This window comes from Elephantulus edwardii, unplaced genomic scaffold, assembly GCF_000299155.1.
Source record: "Elephantulus edwardii isolate Elephantulus edwardi_28Jun2011 unplaced genomic scaffold, EleEdw1.0 scaffold00242, whole genome shotgun sequence".
Lineage (NCBI taxonomy): Eukaryota > Metazoa > Chordata > Mammalia > Macroscelidea > Macroscelididae > Elephantulus > Elephantulus edwardii.
Window position 1 is genome coordinate 309,547 of NW_006399992.1, and position 17,578 is coordinate 327,124.

The following is a 17,578-nucleotide window of genomic DNA, read 5'->3' on the forward strand; positions in this document are numbered from 1 at the left end:
CCTTTAAAAAAAACATGGAGATAATCCCATAGTATAAGAGACAAAAGTATGTTATTCTGACATTGAATTTTACAATGGCACGATTGTATCAGACCAGCAGGCCTGCAAAAAGGAAGGAAAATAACCCACGAGGAGAAAAATACACTAAATCTTAAGTCTTCCTCAGCCATCTGCTGTTCCCTGTTTTCACTATTTTGTATCATAAGCACAGATTATTCCACAAAGAATTTGCTATCTCTTATTTGTCAAATGATTGTACTTCAGGATTACATTTTTAACTTGTGACAATGATTTGCTTCTCTCTAGGTATTAACACTTTTTGTAAAAGACCAGAAAATGATCTTTTTAACATTAACTTTAAAAAGCAAGCTTATCTTTTATATATCTCTTTTTAAAGTTATTATAGATGTTGGAAATTATAGAATCACATAAGTGATTAAATTATCTTTCAGTCCTTGATAAATTGTATAAAATATGACAATATGTTTATGATTTCTTTTTAGGAATTTTTCAAATAGAAACTAATTGCAGTTTCCGGTTGACCAACATTCATAGGGTAAGATTAACATTCTGAATTATAAACACATGGTAAATATCATTTCAATTTGGTTGATAGCTTGGGGCAAAAAAGTATGGAATGTTTTGTATATGAAGAGATTTAGATTCTTAGAGACCTTGTAAGTGAAATCCCTTTGATATTCTTTTAAATAGTTAAATAGAAAATTAAATCTGTACATATTTTGGTAGAATGTCATCTTGTCCTTTGTGAGTTTTGTGTAGTGGAAAGCTTATATACATATATATTAATTTTAAATTTGTCTTTTATTTAATAAACATTAAAGTTTTATTAGAACAACTTGGACATCATGCCAATGTTTTTCCTCAGTTTTAAGATAGCATTTGTAATGACTAGAATCAGTTTGTTACAGTTGCATAAATAAATCATGGCAGTTTGTTGTTAGTTGACTCATAGTGACTTTCTGTACAGTAGAATGAAATGCTGCCTATTCCTACACCATCCCTCCAATTGATGCTGAGTTTGAGCCCATTGTAGTCATGTCAGCCTATCTCCTTGAGGGTCTTCCTCTTTTTTTGCTGACCCTGTGCTTTAGCATTCATGGTGTCTTTAAGCTTCAGGAGCTGGTCCCTCCTGATAATGTCTTCTATATACAAGACAAAGTCTCACTTGTAAGGAATTGTCTGGCTGCAATTCTTCCAAGACAAATTTGTTTGTCATTTTGGCAAGGAATGATATAGTCACTATTCTTCACATTGAAAATATGTCAAGTCTAAATACAAGGAATATATACTATACTATGTCTTGGGTCAAGTGTACCTTAGTCCTCAAAGTTCTGTCTTTTTTATTTAGCATTTTAGAGAATAAACTTTCCTTGCAGTCAAACCAGAAGGGAAAAAGTAAGTCCTTTGCTCTGTTGCTGACTCCAAATCAATTTATTTTAAACTTGTGGAAAAGTAATCTTAAATTAGCAATTTGACAGAGTTTTGACTTTGACATAATAAATATGCAATATTAACTAGCACAGCTTTCTTGCCTTATGATTCCAGCATGTGTCTTAAATGTGTGTGTCTCAGTCTGAACACAGTGTCCAAGTGAAACAGATAAGAAGAATAGATCTGTAACTTACAACATTGTAAACACTTTTCAAAGGGTCATGATATTTTGTCTTCTGAAGTCTACCCACATTCCCTTACTGATGCAGAATTCACTGTCAACTTTTAAAAGGTGTTGTCCGATCTTGCCACTCCTCTACTTGTGACCTTTCAGTGGTTACCCGTCAGTCTAGAAGTATTACTCAAACTCTTGGCTTGGCTACAGACCCTCTGTCAGACTTCTGTCCCCAGGCTTGTGTGACATTCTAGTCAGCATCATCTCCATTCTGATCATCATATATGTTAAACTTATAACTCTTTCTGCCTGGAATGATCTTTCCCAGCATCTTCACATGGCAGATTCCATTTAGATCTCCATTCTAATGAAAATACTTCAGAAGAGATTCCTGTCTACCCAATCTATAGGAAATTTATATTCTTCATAGCATTTTTTAATCTTTGCACATTTGTGTATTTGGCTATTTTCTTTCTTTCTACCCTACAGGGTAAGCTCAGTGAGAACAAGGATCTTGTTTGTCACATACCCGCCACACACACACACACACACACACTCTCTTTCTCTCACACGCACGCGTACACACTCTTTTTTCTCTCACACTCGCTCTCACAAGTGCACGTTACCGTAGAACTCCACTTCATACATAGTTCCAAAATTGCTATTTCTTTTAGTACATATTTATATTATTGTATAACATTTAGAATTTCACCTAGCATACCCACTCCCATCAAGCTGATTGCAACTTATATAGGACAAGGTTGAATTGCCTTATTGAGTTTACAAGGCTGAAGTCTTTACAGAAGTCATTGTTATGTGCCGTCACAGAGCAGCTGAGAGATTTTAACTGCCTGCCTTTAGATTGGCAGTGCAACTCCTTATCCACTAGGTCACCAGAGCTGGGTTACCATATATTTCTTTGATAGTTTCAAACTGCCAACCTTTCTGCTATCAGCTGAGTGCTTGAATCACTACACCAGAAAGAAAGGTTTCTTAATTCATTGTTGTTGTTATGTGCTGTCGAGTCGCTTGAAACTCATAGCGACCCTATGTACAACAGCCCTAAACTCTCCTCTATCCTGTGCCGATCGCACTGTCTCTGACACTCCCATCCCAATTACCCCAGTCACTGAATCAGTCCACCTCATAGAGGGCCTTCTCCTCCTACCCTGTCTCTCCACCCTCACAAGCATGATGTCCCTCTCCAAGGACTGGCCCCTCCTTACAACATGTCCAAAGTATGTTAGACAGAGCCTCAGAATCCTTGCCTCCAAGGAACGGTTTAACCCTTTACAGGATGAATCTGTTTGTTTTCATAGCAGTTCCATTGTACCCTCTGTACCACAGCTCAAAGGCATCAATTCTCCTTCTGTCCTCCTTAGTCACTGTCCAACTCTCTGATGCATAACAAGTGATAGCAAGACCATGGCATGTATCAGACACACCTTAGTCTCCAGAAAGACACCATTGCTCTTCAGTACTTTGGAGAGTTCCCTTACAGCAGACTTTCCCATGGCAATACGTCTTTTAATTTCCTGGCTACTGGTGCCGAGAATGTTGGCATTTTAAATATGTACTTCATGAAAGACTGCAATCCCAACTTCATTGACAAATTCTACTAGTCATCAGTGTTCTCACCAGTTCTCTTGGGGGCATTTTCCTTATTTAGTGTGACTTTCTAGGTTTACCTCATTTCCCCCCATTCATTTTGTCGTTGCACTGATGATTTAAGAGAGTGATTTTAACTTTGAAATACACATATCTTCTTTTCAAACAGGATCGAAAATCCCTTGAAAGCAGTCACAAGGCCTTATGTTTCTCTGAGTATGTCCTTACCTTGTCTAACCTTGTGATATACAGGGGATAGTCCATGATTGAGTAATTATGAGTGTCAAAGAAAAGATTAATTCTGGTGACTTAATCTATTTTGTTTTAATTTTTAAACATATCTGAATAACACTGATTTATTTGTCTCAGAGCTAACTCTCTCATTGTGATTTGTTGTATGTATGGGCGGGAAGTGTTGTTTTTTGTGCAATCCTGTATGCCTAAGTAGAACTGCTCCAGAGTCTCATAAGCTTTAATCTTTGTGGGACCAGATCACTAGATCTTATCTTCCATAGAGCTACTTGTGGGTTTGAGCTATCGACCTCTAAGTTATCAGCCAAGCAGTTAGCCATTGCACTACCAAGATTCTTGGTCAGGATCGATGCTGCCAGCCTCCACGTTATTTTCAAATTAAGAAACTCAGCTATAGGTTCATGTTCTGCTACTACACCATGACCATAGATAAACTATTTCAACTCCTCTGACCTTTGTTTTCTTAATTGGTGAAATAAAAATTCAACTCTGATGGCTAAGATTTCTTTAAGTTTTGAACAGTCATATGATTCTGCTCTTGTGAGAGATAAGTCACATGTTGTTGTTGTTGTTGTTGTTGTTTGCCTTTGAGTTTAGCATGACTGACTCATGGTGACCCTATGTGCAAAAGGCCCGAAGGCCCTCTACAACTATCGACATTTATCACAGTTCATAGAGTTTTCAGATACATGTTGTTTAGGAAGTAGATGCCATTCTGTTTCCAAACCTGTCATAGAATGTTCCTGTTTGAATCGCCTGCGATGTCTAGCGACCCTATGTTCAGCAGCTCTGAATACTTTCCTGTCCTGAGCCAGTCTCACTAATTCTGACACACCAACCCTCATTACCTCAGTCACTGTATCAATCCATTTCATCCAGGATATCCCTCTCCTGAGCTGTCCATCCACCCTTCCGAGCATGATGTCCTTCTCCAAGGACCAATCTTTCCTGGCCACATGCCCAAAATAAGTGAAGCAGAGGTTCAAAATCCTAGCCTCTAAGGAGAGACTTGGTTTCACCCTCTCCCATACAAACGGATTTGTTTTCTTGGAAGTTTATAGTATGTTCAAGACTCTCCTGCAGCACCACAACTCGAAGACATCCATTTCTTCTTCTGTCATCCTTAGTCATTGTCCAGCTCTCTGCAGCATAACAAGTAATTGAGAAGACCATGGCCTGGATTAGGCGCACCTTTGTCTCTAGACTGACATCGTTGTTCTTCAGCACTCTGGAGAGGTCCATGACAGCAGATTTTCACAGTGCAATTCATCTTTTGATTTCCTGACTGCTGGTGTTAAGAGTGTTGATTCTGGACCCAAGGAAGCTGTAACTGCTAACAACCTCAATCTCTTCTCCATCTGTCATGATGCTGCCAATTAGTCCAGCGGTGAGAATCTTTGTCGTCTTGATGTTAAGCTTCAATCCATATTGAAGACTACAGTCCTTGACCTTTTGCAGCAAGTGCTTCAGGTCTTCTTCAGTTTCAGCAAGCAAGGTTGTGTCATCTCCATATCATAGGTTGTTAATGAGTCTTCCTCCAATCTTGCTGCCACACTCTTCCTCCTAAAGCCCTGCGTCCCGAATCATCTGTTCTGCTTACAGATTGAAAAGGTATGGGAACAGGATACATCCCTGACTCACTTCCTTATTTTGAACCATGCAGTGTTTCCTTTCTCTGTTTTGAGGACAGCTTCTTGGTCCAAGTATAGGTTTCTTATAAGCACAATCAAGTGCTCTGAGATTCCCATTTTCCTCAAAGTTAACTACAGTTTATTGTGATCCACACAGTCAAATGCCTTTATGTAGTCAAACACAAATAGACATTCCTTTTTTTGGAAATGAAGGTAAATTTATTGAAACTGGTTTTGAGTAAGGTGGGTCAGGAGAGTTGAGGGGTTTTCTAAAGAGAACGGTAGGGAAGAGTCAGCACCCTGTGAGGTGGGTGCAGCTGCCCAGCCACAGACACTATCTGAGGCCCAACTTCTTCTTCTTCTGCTTCTTCCGCACTACGTCCAGGTTCCGATCCTTCCACATACTCTTGCGCAGCTTGATGGGGCGAGAGTCCACATACTTCCCATTCATCTCCCGCATGGCACGCACGTAATCGCTGGGGTCCTTGAAGCTGACGAAGCCATAGCCCTTAGTCTTGCCTGTCTGCTTATCACGAATGACCTTAGCCTTAAGGAAGGATGGGAAGCGGCTGAAGGCATGTGCCAAGATGTCATCATTCACCTCATTGCCCAGGTCACCACAGAAAATCCAGAAGTCATCTGCATCCCATTCCAGCAGGCTGGGGTCCTCCCAGCTGCTGTGTGAATACAACGTTTCTGTTTTTCTGGCTTCCCTTTCTTCTTGTCCTCACCCAGGGGTTCTGGGACCTCAAGAGCCATAAGGCCAGGAGGTGGCTCAGGTCGAGGGGGCCGGGGTCTTGGACATAGGGACAGGAGCTCAGGAATGCGTAGTGGGGGCAACAGGCCTCGCACAACCTCCAGTGGTAGGGGCAGGGGCTCAGGCTCAGGCAATGGCATAGCCAAAGCCAGTGGTAGGCTGGGCCCAGTGACCACAGGGACAGCTGGGGTGGCCCCTGCCCCTACAGCCACTGCGGCACCAGCCTCCTCCAGCCCGGTTGCTGCGGCCACCACTGCCTCTTCCTTCTCTTTCAGACCCAGGCCCAGGCCCAGACCAACTTCTCGGGGGGCTGCTGGCTCTTCCAGAGGTGGCCTCAGCTGCCATGGAGGTGAGGGGGGGTCCTGGGGCCCGAGCCATTGATGGTAGCATCATGGGTGGACCAGGGGGTCCTGGTAGAGGAGGACCCACAAGGGCCTGATGAGGTGGCCTAAGGGCCGCCTGCTGCTCGCCGCAGAAACATGGCTTCTCGAGCCTCTGGACTATCAAGGTGACTCCGATCAGCAGGGCCAAAGCCAACTGGGCCCACAAAGGGGGGTCCACCCACCATGGGAGGAACCACTGTGGCTGCTGCGGCTGCCCGAGCCTCGAGAGTCTGCTGAACCAGCTGGTAGGTGTTGGTTGCGATAATTGGGCGAATCACAGGCACTGTGGGGACCTGCATTGCTTCTACCGTGGGAACAGTCGGAACCGCGTGTACAGCTGTTGGAATACCAGTTATTGGAGCCCCCAAAACTTCTTGTTCAAACAGGGCCATCTCCGCTTCCATCTCTTTCAAGCGTTCCTCGCCGCTCTTGCCCGGGATGCCAGCCCCAGGACCCGGGACCACGGGTGCTCCTGCACCCGGGAGTCTGGAGGCTGGCCCTGTTCCAGCCATTGCTGCTGCCGTGGCTGCCACTGCTACTACCGCTTCGCTGGAGCCGTCGCCGCCAGGCTAGTACACTCTCTGACAACGTCACGGCTGGTACCGGGGGCTGGTACCGGGGTATGACGTCAGGGCGAGAGTACCGGCGCTGGTAGATGACGTCAGACGTCACCAAGGGCCCGCCTTCCAAGTAGAAGCTAGAGCAATGAGTAGACATTCTTCTGGTATTCTCTGCTCTCTGCCAAGATCAATCTGACATTAGCAATAATATCCTTAGTGCCACAGCCTCTTCTAAATCCAGCTTATATTTCTGTTAGTTATCTGTCAATGTACTGTTCAAGTCTTTTCTAGATAATCTTCAGAATTTTGCTAGTGTGTGATATTAGTGATATTGTTCGAAAATGTCCACACACTGTTGGGTCACCTTTTTTTGGAATGGAGATAAATATGGATCTTTTCCAGTCAGTTGGCCAAGTAGTTGTCCTCTAGATTTCTTGGTACAACTTGGTGAGCACATTCAAGGCAGCATCTGTTTGCTGAAATAAGTCAATTGGTATTTCATCAATTCCTGGTGCTTTATTTTTTGCCAAGTCCTTCAGAGCAGCCTGCACTTCCTCCTTCATTACCAATGCCTCTTGCCCATATATTGTTTCTTTAAATTCTTCTGTGTCACCTAATTCTTTTTGGTATAATGACTCCATATACTCCTTCCATCTTCTTTTAATGCTTCCTGAATCATTCAGTATTCTACCTGTAACAACCTTAAGCATTGCAACATGTAGCTTAAATTTATTCTTCAGTTCTTTCAGCTTAAAAAATGCTGAGCGAGTTTGACCCTTTTGATTTTCCAATTCCAGGTCCTTGCACATTTCATTATAATATTTTGCCTTGTCTTTCCAAGCGGCCCTTTGAAATCTTCTATTCAGCTCCTTAACTTCTTGATTTATTCCCTTTGCTTTGGCTTTTCAGCAATATTCAGAGTCTCTTCTGACATCCAGTTTCATCTTTTCTTCTTTTTAGTAATTTATATGTGGAAGAACTAAAAGTGGAATAAAGTAAACAGTGATGGTTCCATCATAGAATTCTCACCATCCATGTATGAGATCTGGGTTTAATTCCTCAGCCGGAGCACCTCAAGTAAAGCCGTCACCTCTCTTATTCAAAGCATCTATGATGCTGAACGGGTTTCAACATAGCTTCCAAACTAAGATGAACTAGGAAGAAAAGACTAGTTGTCTACTTCCAAAACTCAGCCAGGGGAAACCCCTTAGATCACACAGTTCCTGTCTACAGCTGACCCTGGGTGTTACACGGGCCCAGACAGCTTTTCATTCTGTTGTGCACACGGCAGTCATGAGCTGACTCAATGACAGGTAATGGTGATTCTTACTCATTGTTGTCAAATCAGAACTGACTCCTACCTGACCCTCCAGAAACTTTTCAGAGGTTGTAAATTACACAGGAGGAGATTGTCCATCTTCTTCCTTCAAAACGATTGGCGCAATCGAACTTCCAGAAGTGTTTCCTCTGGGTTAGCAGTGCAACTCCCTATGGACTGTGCCACCAGAGCTTCCTAACGACACAATAACAAGTGAAATGATAATCGCTGCTATCTTCTGAGGGGGACAGCTTGAATGATTCCCTGTCTGATTTAGAACCTTGAAAATTCGACTAGAAGGTCAGCAGTGAGTCAGTTCTGACTCAACAACAATGTTGTTATTGTTATGTGCCATTCAGTCAACTGCAACTTACAGCAACCCTAAGAAATAGATCTGAGCTTTGCCAGCATCATCATCTCTGACACACTTGAGCTCATTTCTACAGTTACTCTATCAATCTGTCTTTTTTTTATTTTAATGAAAGTTTACAGAGACTTTGGATTTCCATTCATTCATTCATTCATTCATTCATTATTGTACACTTTTCTCCCTGCCTACCCCTCCGCTCCCAGTTTGCTTTTCTCTTTGAAAAGTAAAATTTAAAAAAAATTCCTTTCATTGTTATACACTCACCCCCACCCCCACCCCTCAATCCACTCCACTATGCAGCTTTCATTCTGGACTCTTGTCATGACAATAATACCTAATCATATATTCCTCCTAAATAATTCTCTCACTCATCTATTTCAAGGCAGTATACGTTATTTATCCCCTCTTAGTTTCCCCCCAACCCCGATGTCAGTCCTTCTTTACAACAGTGGCACTATTCAGTATTTGTCCTTTTGAGGCTGAGATAGTTCACTCTGCGTAATGTCCTCCAGGGTCACCCATTTTGTGACCCATATTTCATGAGTTCCTTGTTTTTCAATGCAGCAGCATTGAAAAATATACCACAGCTTCTCTATCTATTCATTGTAACTCTTTGCTGTTGTGAACAAAGCTGCAATAAACATGGGTGTGCATATCTGCTTGGGTGGCAGTTCTGGTTTTTTTAGGGTATATTCCCAGTAGTAAAATTGCTGGATTAAAAAGTATTTCTATTTTGCAACTTTTTGAGAAAGCGCCATACTGCCTTCCATAGTGGTTGCACCATTTTACACTCCCACCAACAGTAAATAAGGGTTCCAGTTCTCTCCAGCATTTGTTGTTTGCAGTTCTGTTAAATTTTGCTATTCTTACTGTGGTGAATCAATCCATCTTGTTGAGGGTCCCCCTCTCTTACGCTGACCTTCACCTTCCACCTTTCCAAACATAATGTCCTCCTCCAATGTCCTTCCTTATAAAATGCCCAAAGTATGTGAGACAGTTTTAACTTCTCCAGGACAGACCTGTTTTGTTCTTTTGGCAGTCCATGAGGTATTCAGTACTCTTCTTCAACACCACACAGCTCAAAGGCATCAATAATTCTTCTGTCATCCTTAGTCATGGTCCAACTTTCAGATGCATAGCATACAGTTAAGAAAGACATGGTTTAGACACATCCCATCCTAGTCTTTAAACTGATGCTGTTGTTCTTTAGTACAGTAGACTTCCCCCAGTTTAACTAGTTTTTTTTTAATTTCTTGACTGTTAGTACCAAAGTTGTTGATTATAGACCCAAGCAAGATGAAATTATTAACAACTTCAATCTCTTCTCCATCTATAATGTTACCTCTTGGCCTGTTGGTAAGGAATTTTGTTTTCTTAATGTTGAGCTGTAATCCATAGTGAAGATTGTAATCCTTGATCTTCTGCAGCAAAAAAAGAAGCCACAACATAGGGACAAATCAATCAATCACAATAAAAATAAATGATAAAGTAAAAGAGTTGCATGGGAGATTCCTAATAGCAGTGAGAGAAGACAAAGCCAAGTGTTGTAATGAAATGTGCAGAGAACTGGAATGAGAAAATCAAAAGGGAAAAATTTGCTCAGTATTTCTCAAACTGAGCGGAAGATCAAATTCAAGCCTCAAGTTGCAATACAAAGGATGCTATGAGCAAAATCTTGAATGACCCAGGAAGCATCAAGAGAAGAAGGAAGTAATACACAAAGTCATTGCATCAAAAATTGGCTGACACGGAACTATTTCAGAAAGTAGCATATGGTCAAGAATCAATGGTAATAAAGGAAGATATTGAAGCCGCATTGAAGTCAGTGGCAACAAATAGGGCCCCAGAAATTGATGGAATATCAATTGACATATTCCAACAAACAAGCACAGCCCTGGATGGGCTCATTAGGCTGTGCTAAGAAATCTGGAAGATGGCAACCTGGTCAGCTTACTGGAAGATTTTCATATTTATTTTCATTTCCCCAAAATTGGGAATGGAAAAATTACCAAACAAAGTAGTTGTCGTCATTGTTGTTGTTGTTATTATTATTATTATTATCATTATCACATGCAAATATTGCTTCTTGTTGTTGTTTTTATGTGCTGCCAAATCACTGTGACACACAACAGCCTTGTGCACAGTGGCTCTGAACCCTGTCCTATTCTGAGCGATTTTCACTGTTACCATTACCCCAGTCACTGTGTCAATAAATCTCATCCAGGGTCTTCCTCTACTGCATTGTCCCTCCACTCTTCCAAGTATGATGTCCTTCTCCAAGAATTGTTCCCTCCAGGTAACATGCCCAAAGTATTTGAGTCGAAGCTACAAAATCCTTGCCTTCAAGGAGAAACTTGGTTTCACCTTCTCCAGGAAAGATCTGTTTGTTCTTTTGGCAGTCCATAGTATGTCAGTATTCTTCTCCAGTACCACAATTCAAAAGCATCAATTCTTCTTTTGTCATCCCTATTCATTGTCCAGTTCTTTGATGCATAGCAAGTAATTGCAAAGACCATGTCCTAATAAGGCGGCACACCATAGTCTCTAGACTGACATCTTTGTTCTGGAGAGGTCCCTGACAGCAGACTTTCATAATCTAATTCATATTTTACTTAAGGTCATTTCAAAATGGCTAGAACAGTACATTAACAGAAAACTACCAGAAATTCAAGCTGGATATCATTGCTGATGTCAGACGAATCTTGGTGGAAAGAAGGGAATACCAGAAAGAAGTCTATCTCTGTTTTATTGACTATGCAAAGGCATTTGCTTGTGTGGATCACAACCACTTGTGGCTAACATTGAGAAAAATAGGAATCCCAGAACACTTTATTGTGCTTGTGTGACACCTATACAAAAGGCTGTTATTCAAACAAAGCAAAGGAACACTGGCATGACTTAAAATCAAGAAAGGTGTATGTCAGGGCTGTATCCTTTCTCCATACCTATTCAGTCCCTGTCCTGAAAAAAATAATTTAAGAAGCCTGACTTCATGATAAAGAATGTGGCATCAGGATTGGAAGAAGACACATCAACAAGCTGTGCTGGGCAGATGACACAACAGCAGTGAGAGAGAATTTACTCTCCTTTGGTTCCTCTATATTATTTAACCATAATATTGGACTCTTCCATTCTAACTCTGGTTTCTGTGCCCAGAAAGACCCTACCTTGACTCTTCTTTCATTGATAAAAATGGGCAGCCTCCTCATAATGATTTACAGCCTTGGAAACCCAATGGAGGGTCACTCTTGAGTTGGAATCAACTCACTGACAGTGAGAATTATTAAAATATTCAAACAATGAATTAAGAAGGAGTGTTTAGACTTTAAGCAGAGTTCAGAAGAATTATTTTTCATTTTGAACTTTCTAGGCTGGAAAATAAAACTAATTTCTTTTTTTAAAAAATGGCTGTTAGTGTTTATTTCTAAATAGTGGGAAAGAATAAAATAACATTAACATAAGCTTCAGCTAGAACCAGGTTTCTTATTTTGCCTTTTCCTTTTTGAACAAATTAATTACACACCAACAATCTTCTTTTATTACAACATGAACCCAGAAGGAAGAAAGAAACTAGGTGAAGCAAAGGGAGAATGGGTTGAGGTGGTTGTGAGAATAAGCACCAAAGAATTTCTTTAGAGTATAAGGAGCCCTGTTCTGGTTCAGTTCCTCCAACCAAATCTATTCAAGATTAAAAAACAAAAACAAACAAAAAGTTGAGTACAGCTATGTGCACATCCTCTTCCTTGGTGGGAAGGGAAAAGAAATGAGAGGGAAGAGGAAAGAGAAAGAGGGATGTGAGGTTAGTGTAACATATGTTGGCCAAGGCCATTACAATAGTGAAGAGAGAAAAGAAATTCCCCAGTTTGCATGTGAACTCTTAAGTGGTGCTGGGAGAGCTCTCACCACACACCTTACCTATCTATACATCCATCGATGTGCCTCAGCTGTCTGGGAATGTTGGCTAGAGGCTACCAGGGAAGGATACTCCCGGGGCTAGTCCCCAGAAACTGAATTCTGAACAGTACCTTGGATTTGGAATATAAAGTCAGAGGACTTCGGTAGTGGGCTGAGGAAGTGGCCACCTTGCTCTGCTCCTTTCCTAAGAAGCAGATTTGATGGTTAGAATGAGAATCCTTCAGGTCAAAGGACAGGAAGTAGTCTGTTGAGGTTTGTGCTTTAGACTCAGCCGCTATCACAACTGCTGCTGAAGTGGCTGCTGTGCATAGGGCATATGCAGTTGGAGAGTCAGTGTAGACAAAGAGACAGAGTGGTCTGAATTAACCACCAAAGAAGGCACAGAGCTCAGAGCCAGAGGCTGGGGAGGCTCAGGAAGAAAAGCTGGAGGAGACTGAGGGTGAGGGTCCTACCCCTCCTTTCCTCACCACTGGCAGCACCGTCCTTCCAGAGAAACAGAATGGCTTAGAGCTGAGATTAGTGGTTAGTGGTTAATTCAGGCCTCTAAAACGATTTTTTATTTCTAACTCCCCTACCCAGCAAATGTATTCAGTGCAATAGAGAATTCTGGTCCAAAGTCCAGATTTCAAAGAATTGCCTATAAAACCTAATCCCAATGTGAGAGTCATAATATTAAGGATATAATGAGAAGACCTTTTTTACAGATTTCAAATATATTTCATTCTTGTAAACTTTAGTGTAGGGAGCTCTGATGGCTTAGTGGTAAGGAGTCATGATGCCAACTCTTAAGTCATGAAGTTTGGATCTGCCAGTTGCTTCATGGGAGAAAGATAGGCATTCTCCTCCCATGTAATTTATTCCCTCTGAAAACTAGCTGGAGGCTTCGGCTATGAGTTGTTCTGACTCAGATGTAAACAACCACAAACTTTAGCTAACTGGAAGGACAAAGAATTTGAGATTGTTGTCTCACTGCATTTACTTTGTTCAGAGCAGAGCAATGACAGTTGGTCAGCATATTTCTGTCAATAGAATTTGTGAGTATAGCTTCTCTCAAATGGAATGAACCACAGTGAGCTTCATAGGAAACCCACACAAGTTCTTAGCAAATCTAAATTATCTTGACCACTTTCTTAGACTAAAACTGACTACAGTATTTCAAAATGAAAAGGGCCTTCTGGGATCTTCTTAATGTGCAAGAGGCAGACCAAGAGAGCTACTCAGCTGCACACGTGGGCACTTACTTATGTAAAAGGAAGGATAATTCAGACAGCTATGCCAAGAATTCAGAGCCAGAGTTTTTACAGCCAAGATCTAGTGATAGCTACTCTAAGAAAATGGAACTAAATCCTAATCAACAAAAATTCTCCAACTCCAGAGTAAGGAATTGGTACTACACACCTAACAGACTATATGTCTCCTCCCTCCCCACTAGTTGAACCTGAGTGTCTAATGCAGATATCCTATTCCTTCACTTTTCTAAAAGTGATGTCCTTCTCCATGGACTGACCCCTCCTCCTAACATGCTCAGAGCATGTGAGACAATGTCTCACCATTCTTACTTGCAAGGAGTACCTGGCTGCACTTCTCCCGAACAGATTTGCGTTTTCTTTTCACAGTTCATGCTATACTCAATATTCTTCACCAACAAAAAGCAATTCAAAGCCACCAGTTCTTCAGTTTTCTTTATTGATTGTCCAGTTTTCACATGCATATGAAGCAATTGAATATATCATGACTTGTGTTAAGTTCATCTTATTGTAACAAATGGCTTAATATAAAGGAAATTTAGTAAGTCTTGAAGTAATTTCTTCCAACAAAGAGGAATGAAGAATATGAATTTAAACTGATAGACATTAGGCCCAAGAAATGCCTTAATGAGAGTAGCATGAAACTTTTTGAAAAGACAGGGTGATTTTTAAATCATATTTCTATAAAAGCAGTGTAGGAAACACATTTTTAAAAAAATTTTCTTTCATACTGGTTTACATACAAAGTTCATAAAGTTCATTATAAATTGTTTTTCACACCGGAGCTTTCTATTTTCATTTACCAATCCATCCCTCCATCCATCAAATTGTGCAAGCCTGCGTTTAAGGATCCCCCTCTCCTTGGATCTTCATACATGCTCTACAAAAATGGTCCTAAACAATATTTGTCTTTATGAGACTGAGTTAGTTCACTTAGCATACCCCGTTTTGAAGTCTGCAGCTATGCCCTTGCCTGGAGTCAAAGAAGGCGGTCTTTGAAGTTGCATCCAGTTCTCAGCATATAATAACTCTAAATACCAGCTTATCATCATCTGTTTATTTTTTCACTGATTATTTTGGACATGCTTTCAAAGTAAAATAAAGACAACTGGGAAGTTAAGATGTTTAACTTGAGCTTTGTTGTTCCAGTCCTAAAGAATTTGGGGTGAGCTTGTCAAATGAATTAATGTGCTTTATAAAGCTTTTATGACAATTTAATGATTATAAAAACTAAAGGAATGGGATTAAGACCATAAAATACTCTTAACATTGTTTCTTTCATCTAATTTAATCTGTTTGTTTGTATATTAGAAATAGAGATCTGATTTGGATGGAATCCTCACTGTCTATGAAAATATGACCTGGAATAAGTTTTCAAGAAACACAAACATTATTAAATAGAGTAGCTAATATATAGTATTAAATATAGTGGTTTAAAAGAACAACTATGTTTTTTTTCTGTGATTAAGCACTTCAATTTGAAAAAATTATCATCATATAATGTATAGGCATCCCTGAGACTTTTTATGCCTTTTTAAATATAGATGGTATATATTTGAATATTAAGTCTTAGGGTGTTCAATGGAAAATGTTTAGTAAAAATTGTTCAGCTGAGAAAGTAAATGATAACTGTATAACTGGAGACACTGCAACAAACTAAACATTTGTATTGTTGTTTTTTAAGAATATAATTGGATCCAGTTAAAATTCAGATGTTAGGGTAAGATTGGGAGTTATATAGTTGACCTTTTCTTTAGGTTTTGAGAGAGCTGAGACAAACATAATTAACTGGATTGAATAAAGCAGTTTCCTCTGTACTGGCCAAAGCCAGGCGATTGGAGACTAATGACTTATGGAGGCAGAAGTTCTAGATCTGTGGGTTCTAGAGATGACCTCTACTAGCTTTTTCTTACTAGCTTTTGTCACCAGGGACAAGGGAGCTGCTTTGGATCTTATTTTTCATGTTGATAAAATTTTGAAGAATAATTATATTTATTTCAATTCTTTATTGTAAGTATCAAAAAATTAACGCTAGGGCTTTGAAAGTAGGAAGCAGATATTAGATCATTACTGATCATTTACTTACTCTCCTATTGTTAAAGAATGCATCAAAAATCTTAATTGTTGTTAGGTATAATTAGATGATTAGAAATACAGTATAGAGTTTTTTAACCAATGAACAGGAAAAATTCCTTATAAATATTTTCAAGTTAGAATACTACAAACCTATTTTTCACTTGTACTCCTTTCACAGATACATTCATAATTGGTTGCCATTATGATTATTTAAAAATATTATCATTACTTTGCCACTCATGACTCTTTTTCTTCCAGAGATAATGTTTTTAAAGTAGAAAAATGTAGTATGTAAGGGATACTGTGTTATGTAAGTACTGTGATGGCTGAGTAGTAGTCCTGAATTATGCAGCAGGTTTTTTTTCCCTGGCACATAACAGATGCAGTGCCAAAGAAGAATATGAAAAATGCCTCACACGTTCAAGTGTCTTTACCATGCTTGCTTGTGCATAAAGGCAATCATGTTTTATATGTTGTAAACATTTTAAAAAATGAATTGTGAGTGGAAAAAGTTATTCTCCACTGGTGCCTTGCTAATGATGAGTGCACAGCAAGACCATCATACATATTAACTGTCTTTTCTGGCCAGCAAAACAATTTGATGCTGTGCAGTAATAACTGTATTTTTAACAAATAACACCAACTGCAGCCCTCCTCCTACACCAGGTTTTTTCATAAGCAGGCTGTGTTAATTTTGTTTTACAGTAACATGAAAGGAAATTAACATAATGCACTTATAAAAATGAGGCATGGTTAGCAAAAACACATAAAATGCTTTATTTGCATAAAAATGCGCACACTATAAAGCAAAATTTGAATAAGGGTTGGTAAATCCAAAGTAAATTTCAGACATGGCTAATTTTTTGTTCTTTAAAATGACAAGGTTCTTGATTTGCATTTCTTATAGGGATTTTGAACATTTCTTCATGTGGTTTTTGGTCAGCAGAATTTCTTCTTTGATGAAATGTCTATTCATATCTTGTGCCCACTTTGTGATTGGGTTTTTGCCTTTTCCTTCTTGAGGTGCTGGAGTAGTCTACACATTTTAGACTTATCAGATATGTCATTTCCAAATGTATTTTCCCAGTCTCTGGGTTTCCTGTTGACCCTGTTGGAGAAGTTTTGTGTGTGTGTATGTGCAAAACAACAATGCAATATCACCTCAGCAAAAATAGCAATAATTAAACAGTGCAGCAAACAACAAATGCTGGCGAGGATATGGAGACATTGGAACTCTCATTCACTGCTAGTGGGAATGTAAAATGGTACAACCACTATGGAAGGTGATCTGGTACTTTCTCAAAAGGAGAGGAAAATAATATTTGATCCCACTATACCATTATTGGGGATATACCATAGGGAAACCAGAGCCATGACTCAAATGGATGTATACATACCCTTGTTTATTTGTACATTATTGATAATAGTGAAGAGATTAAAGCAGCCCAACTGCCCATTAACAACCAACTGCCCAAATGAATAGAAAATCTGTGGTACGTTCATTCACACAATGAAATATTACACAGCATTGAAAACGGTGAACTTGTAAAACAGCACACAACATGGGTGAGTCTGAAAGACATGTGAGTGAAATAACTCAGTTACAAAGGACAAATACTGAATAACACCACTATTATAAAATAGTATTGACAAGGGATTCTACTGAAGATTATCCAAAAATGACTGGAACAGTACATCAGCAGAGAACTGCCAGAAGTCCAGGCTGGGTTTAGAAGGGGTTATGGTACTAGGGATATTGTAGCTGATGTTAGATGGATCTTACTGAAAGCAGAGAATACCAGAAGAATGTCTATCTGTGTTTCATTGATTATGC

The 17,578-nt window shown here is 39.8% G+C and overlaps 1 protein-coding gene and 1 pseudogene across 1 annotated transcript in view; one reads left to right on the forward strand and one right to left on the reverse strand.

Annotated features, from left to right (window-relative positions):
* Positions 1-533: 533 nt before the first annotated feature.
* LRRC8B (leucine rich repeat containing 8 family, member B) overlaps positions 534-17,578 on the forward strand; it is a 33,190-nt gene continuing 16,145 nt past the window's right edge. Inside the window, exon 1 of the mRNA XM_006898950.1 lies at positions 534-556. The gene's annotated coding sequence lies outside the window, so the exon portion shown is untranslated. The remainder of the gene's footprint in view (positions 557-17,578) is intronic.
* Positions 5,453-6,770, reverse strand: LOC102850400 (annotated as a pseudogene).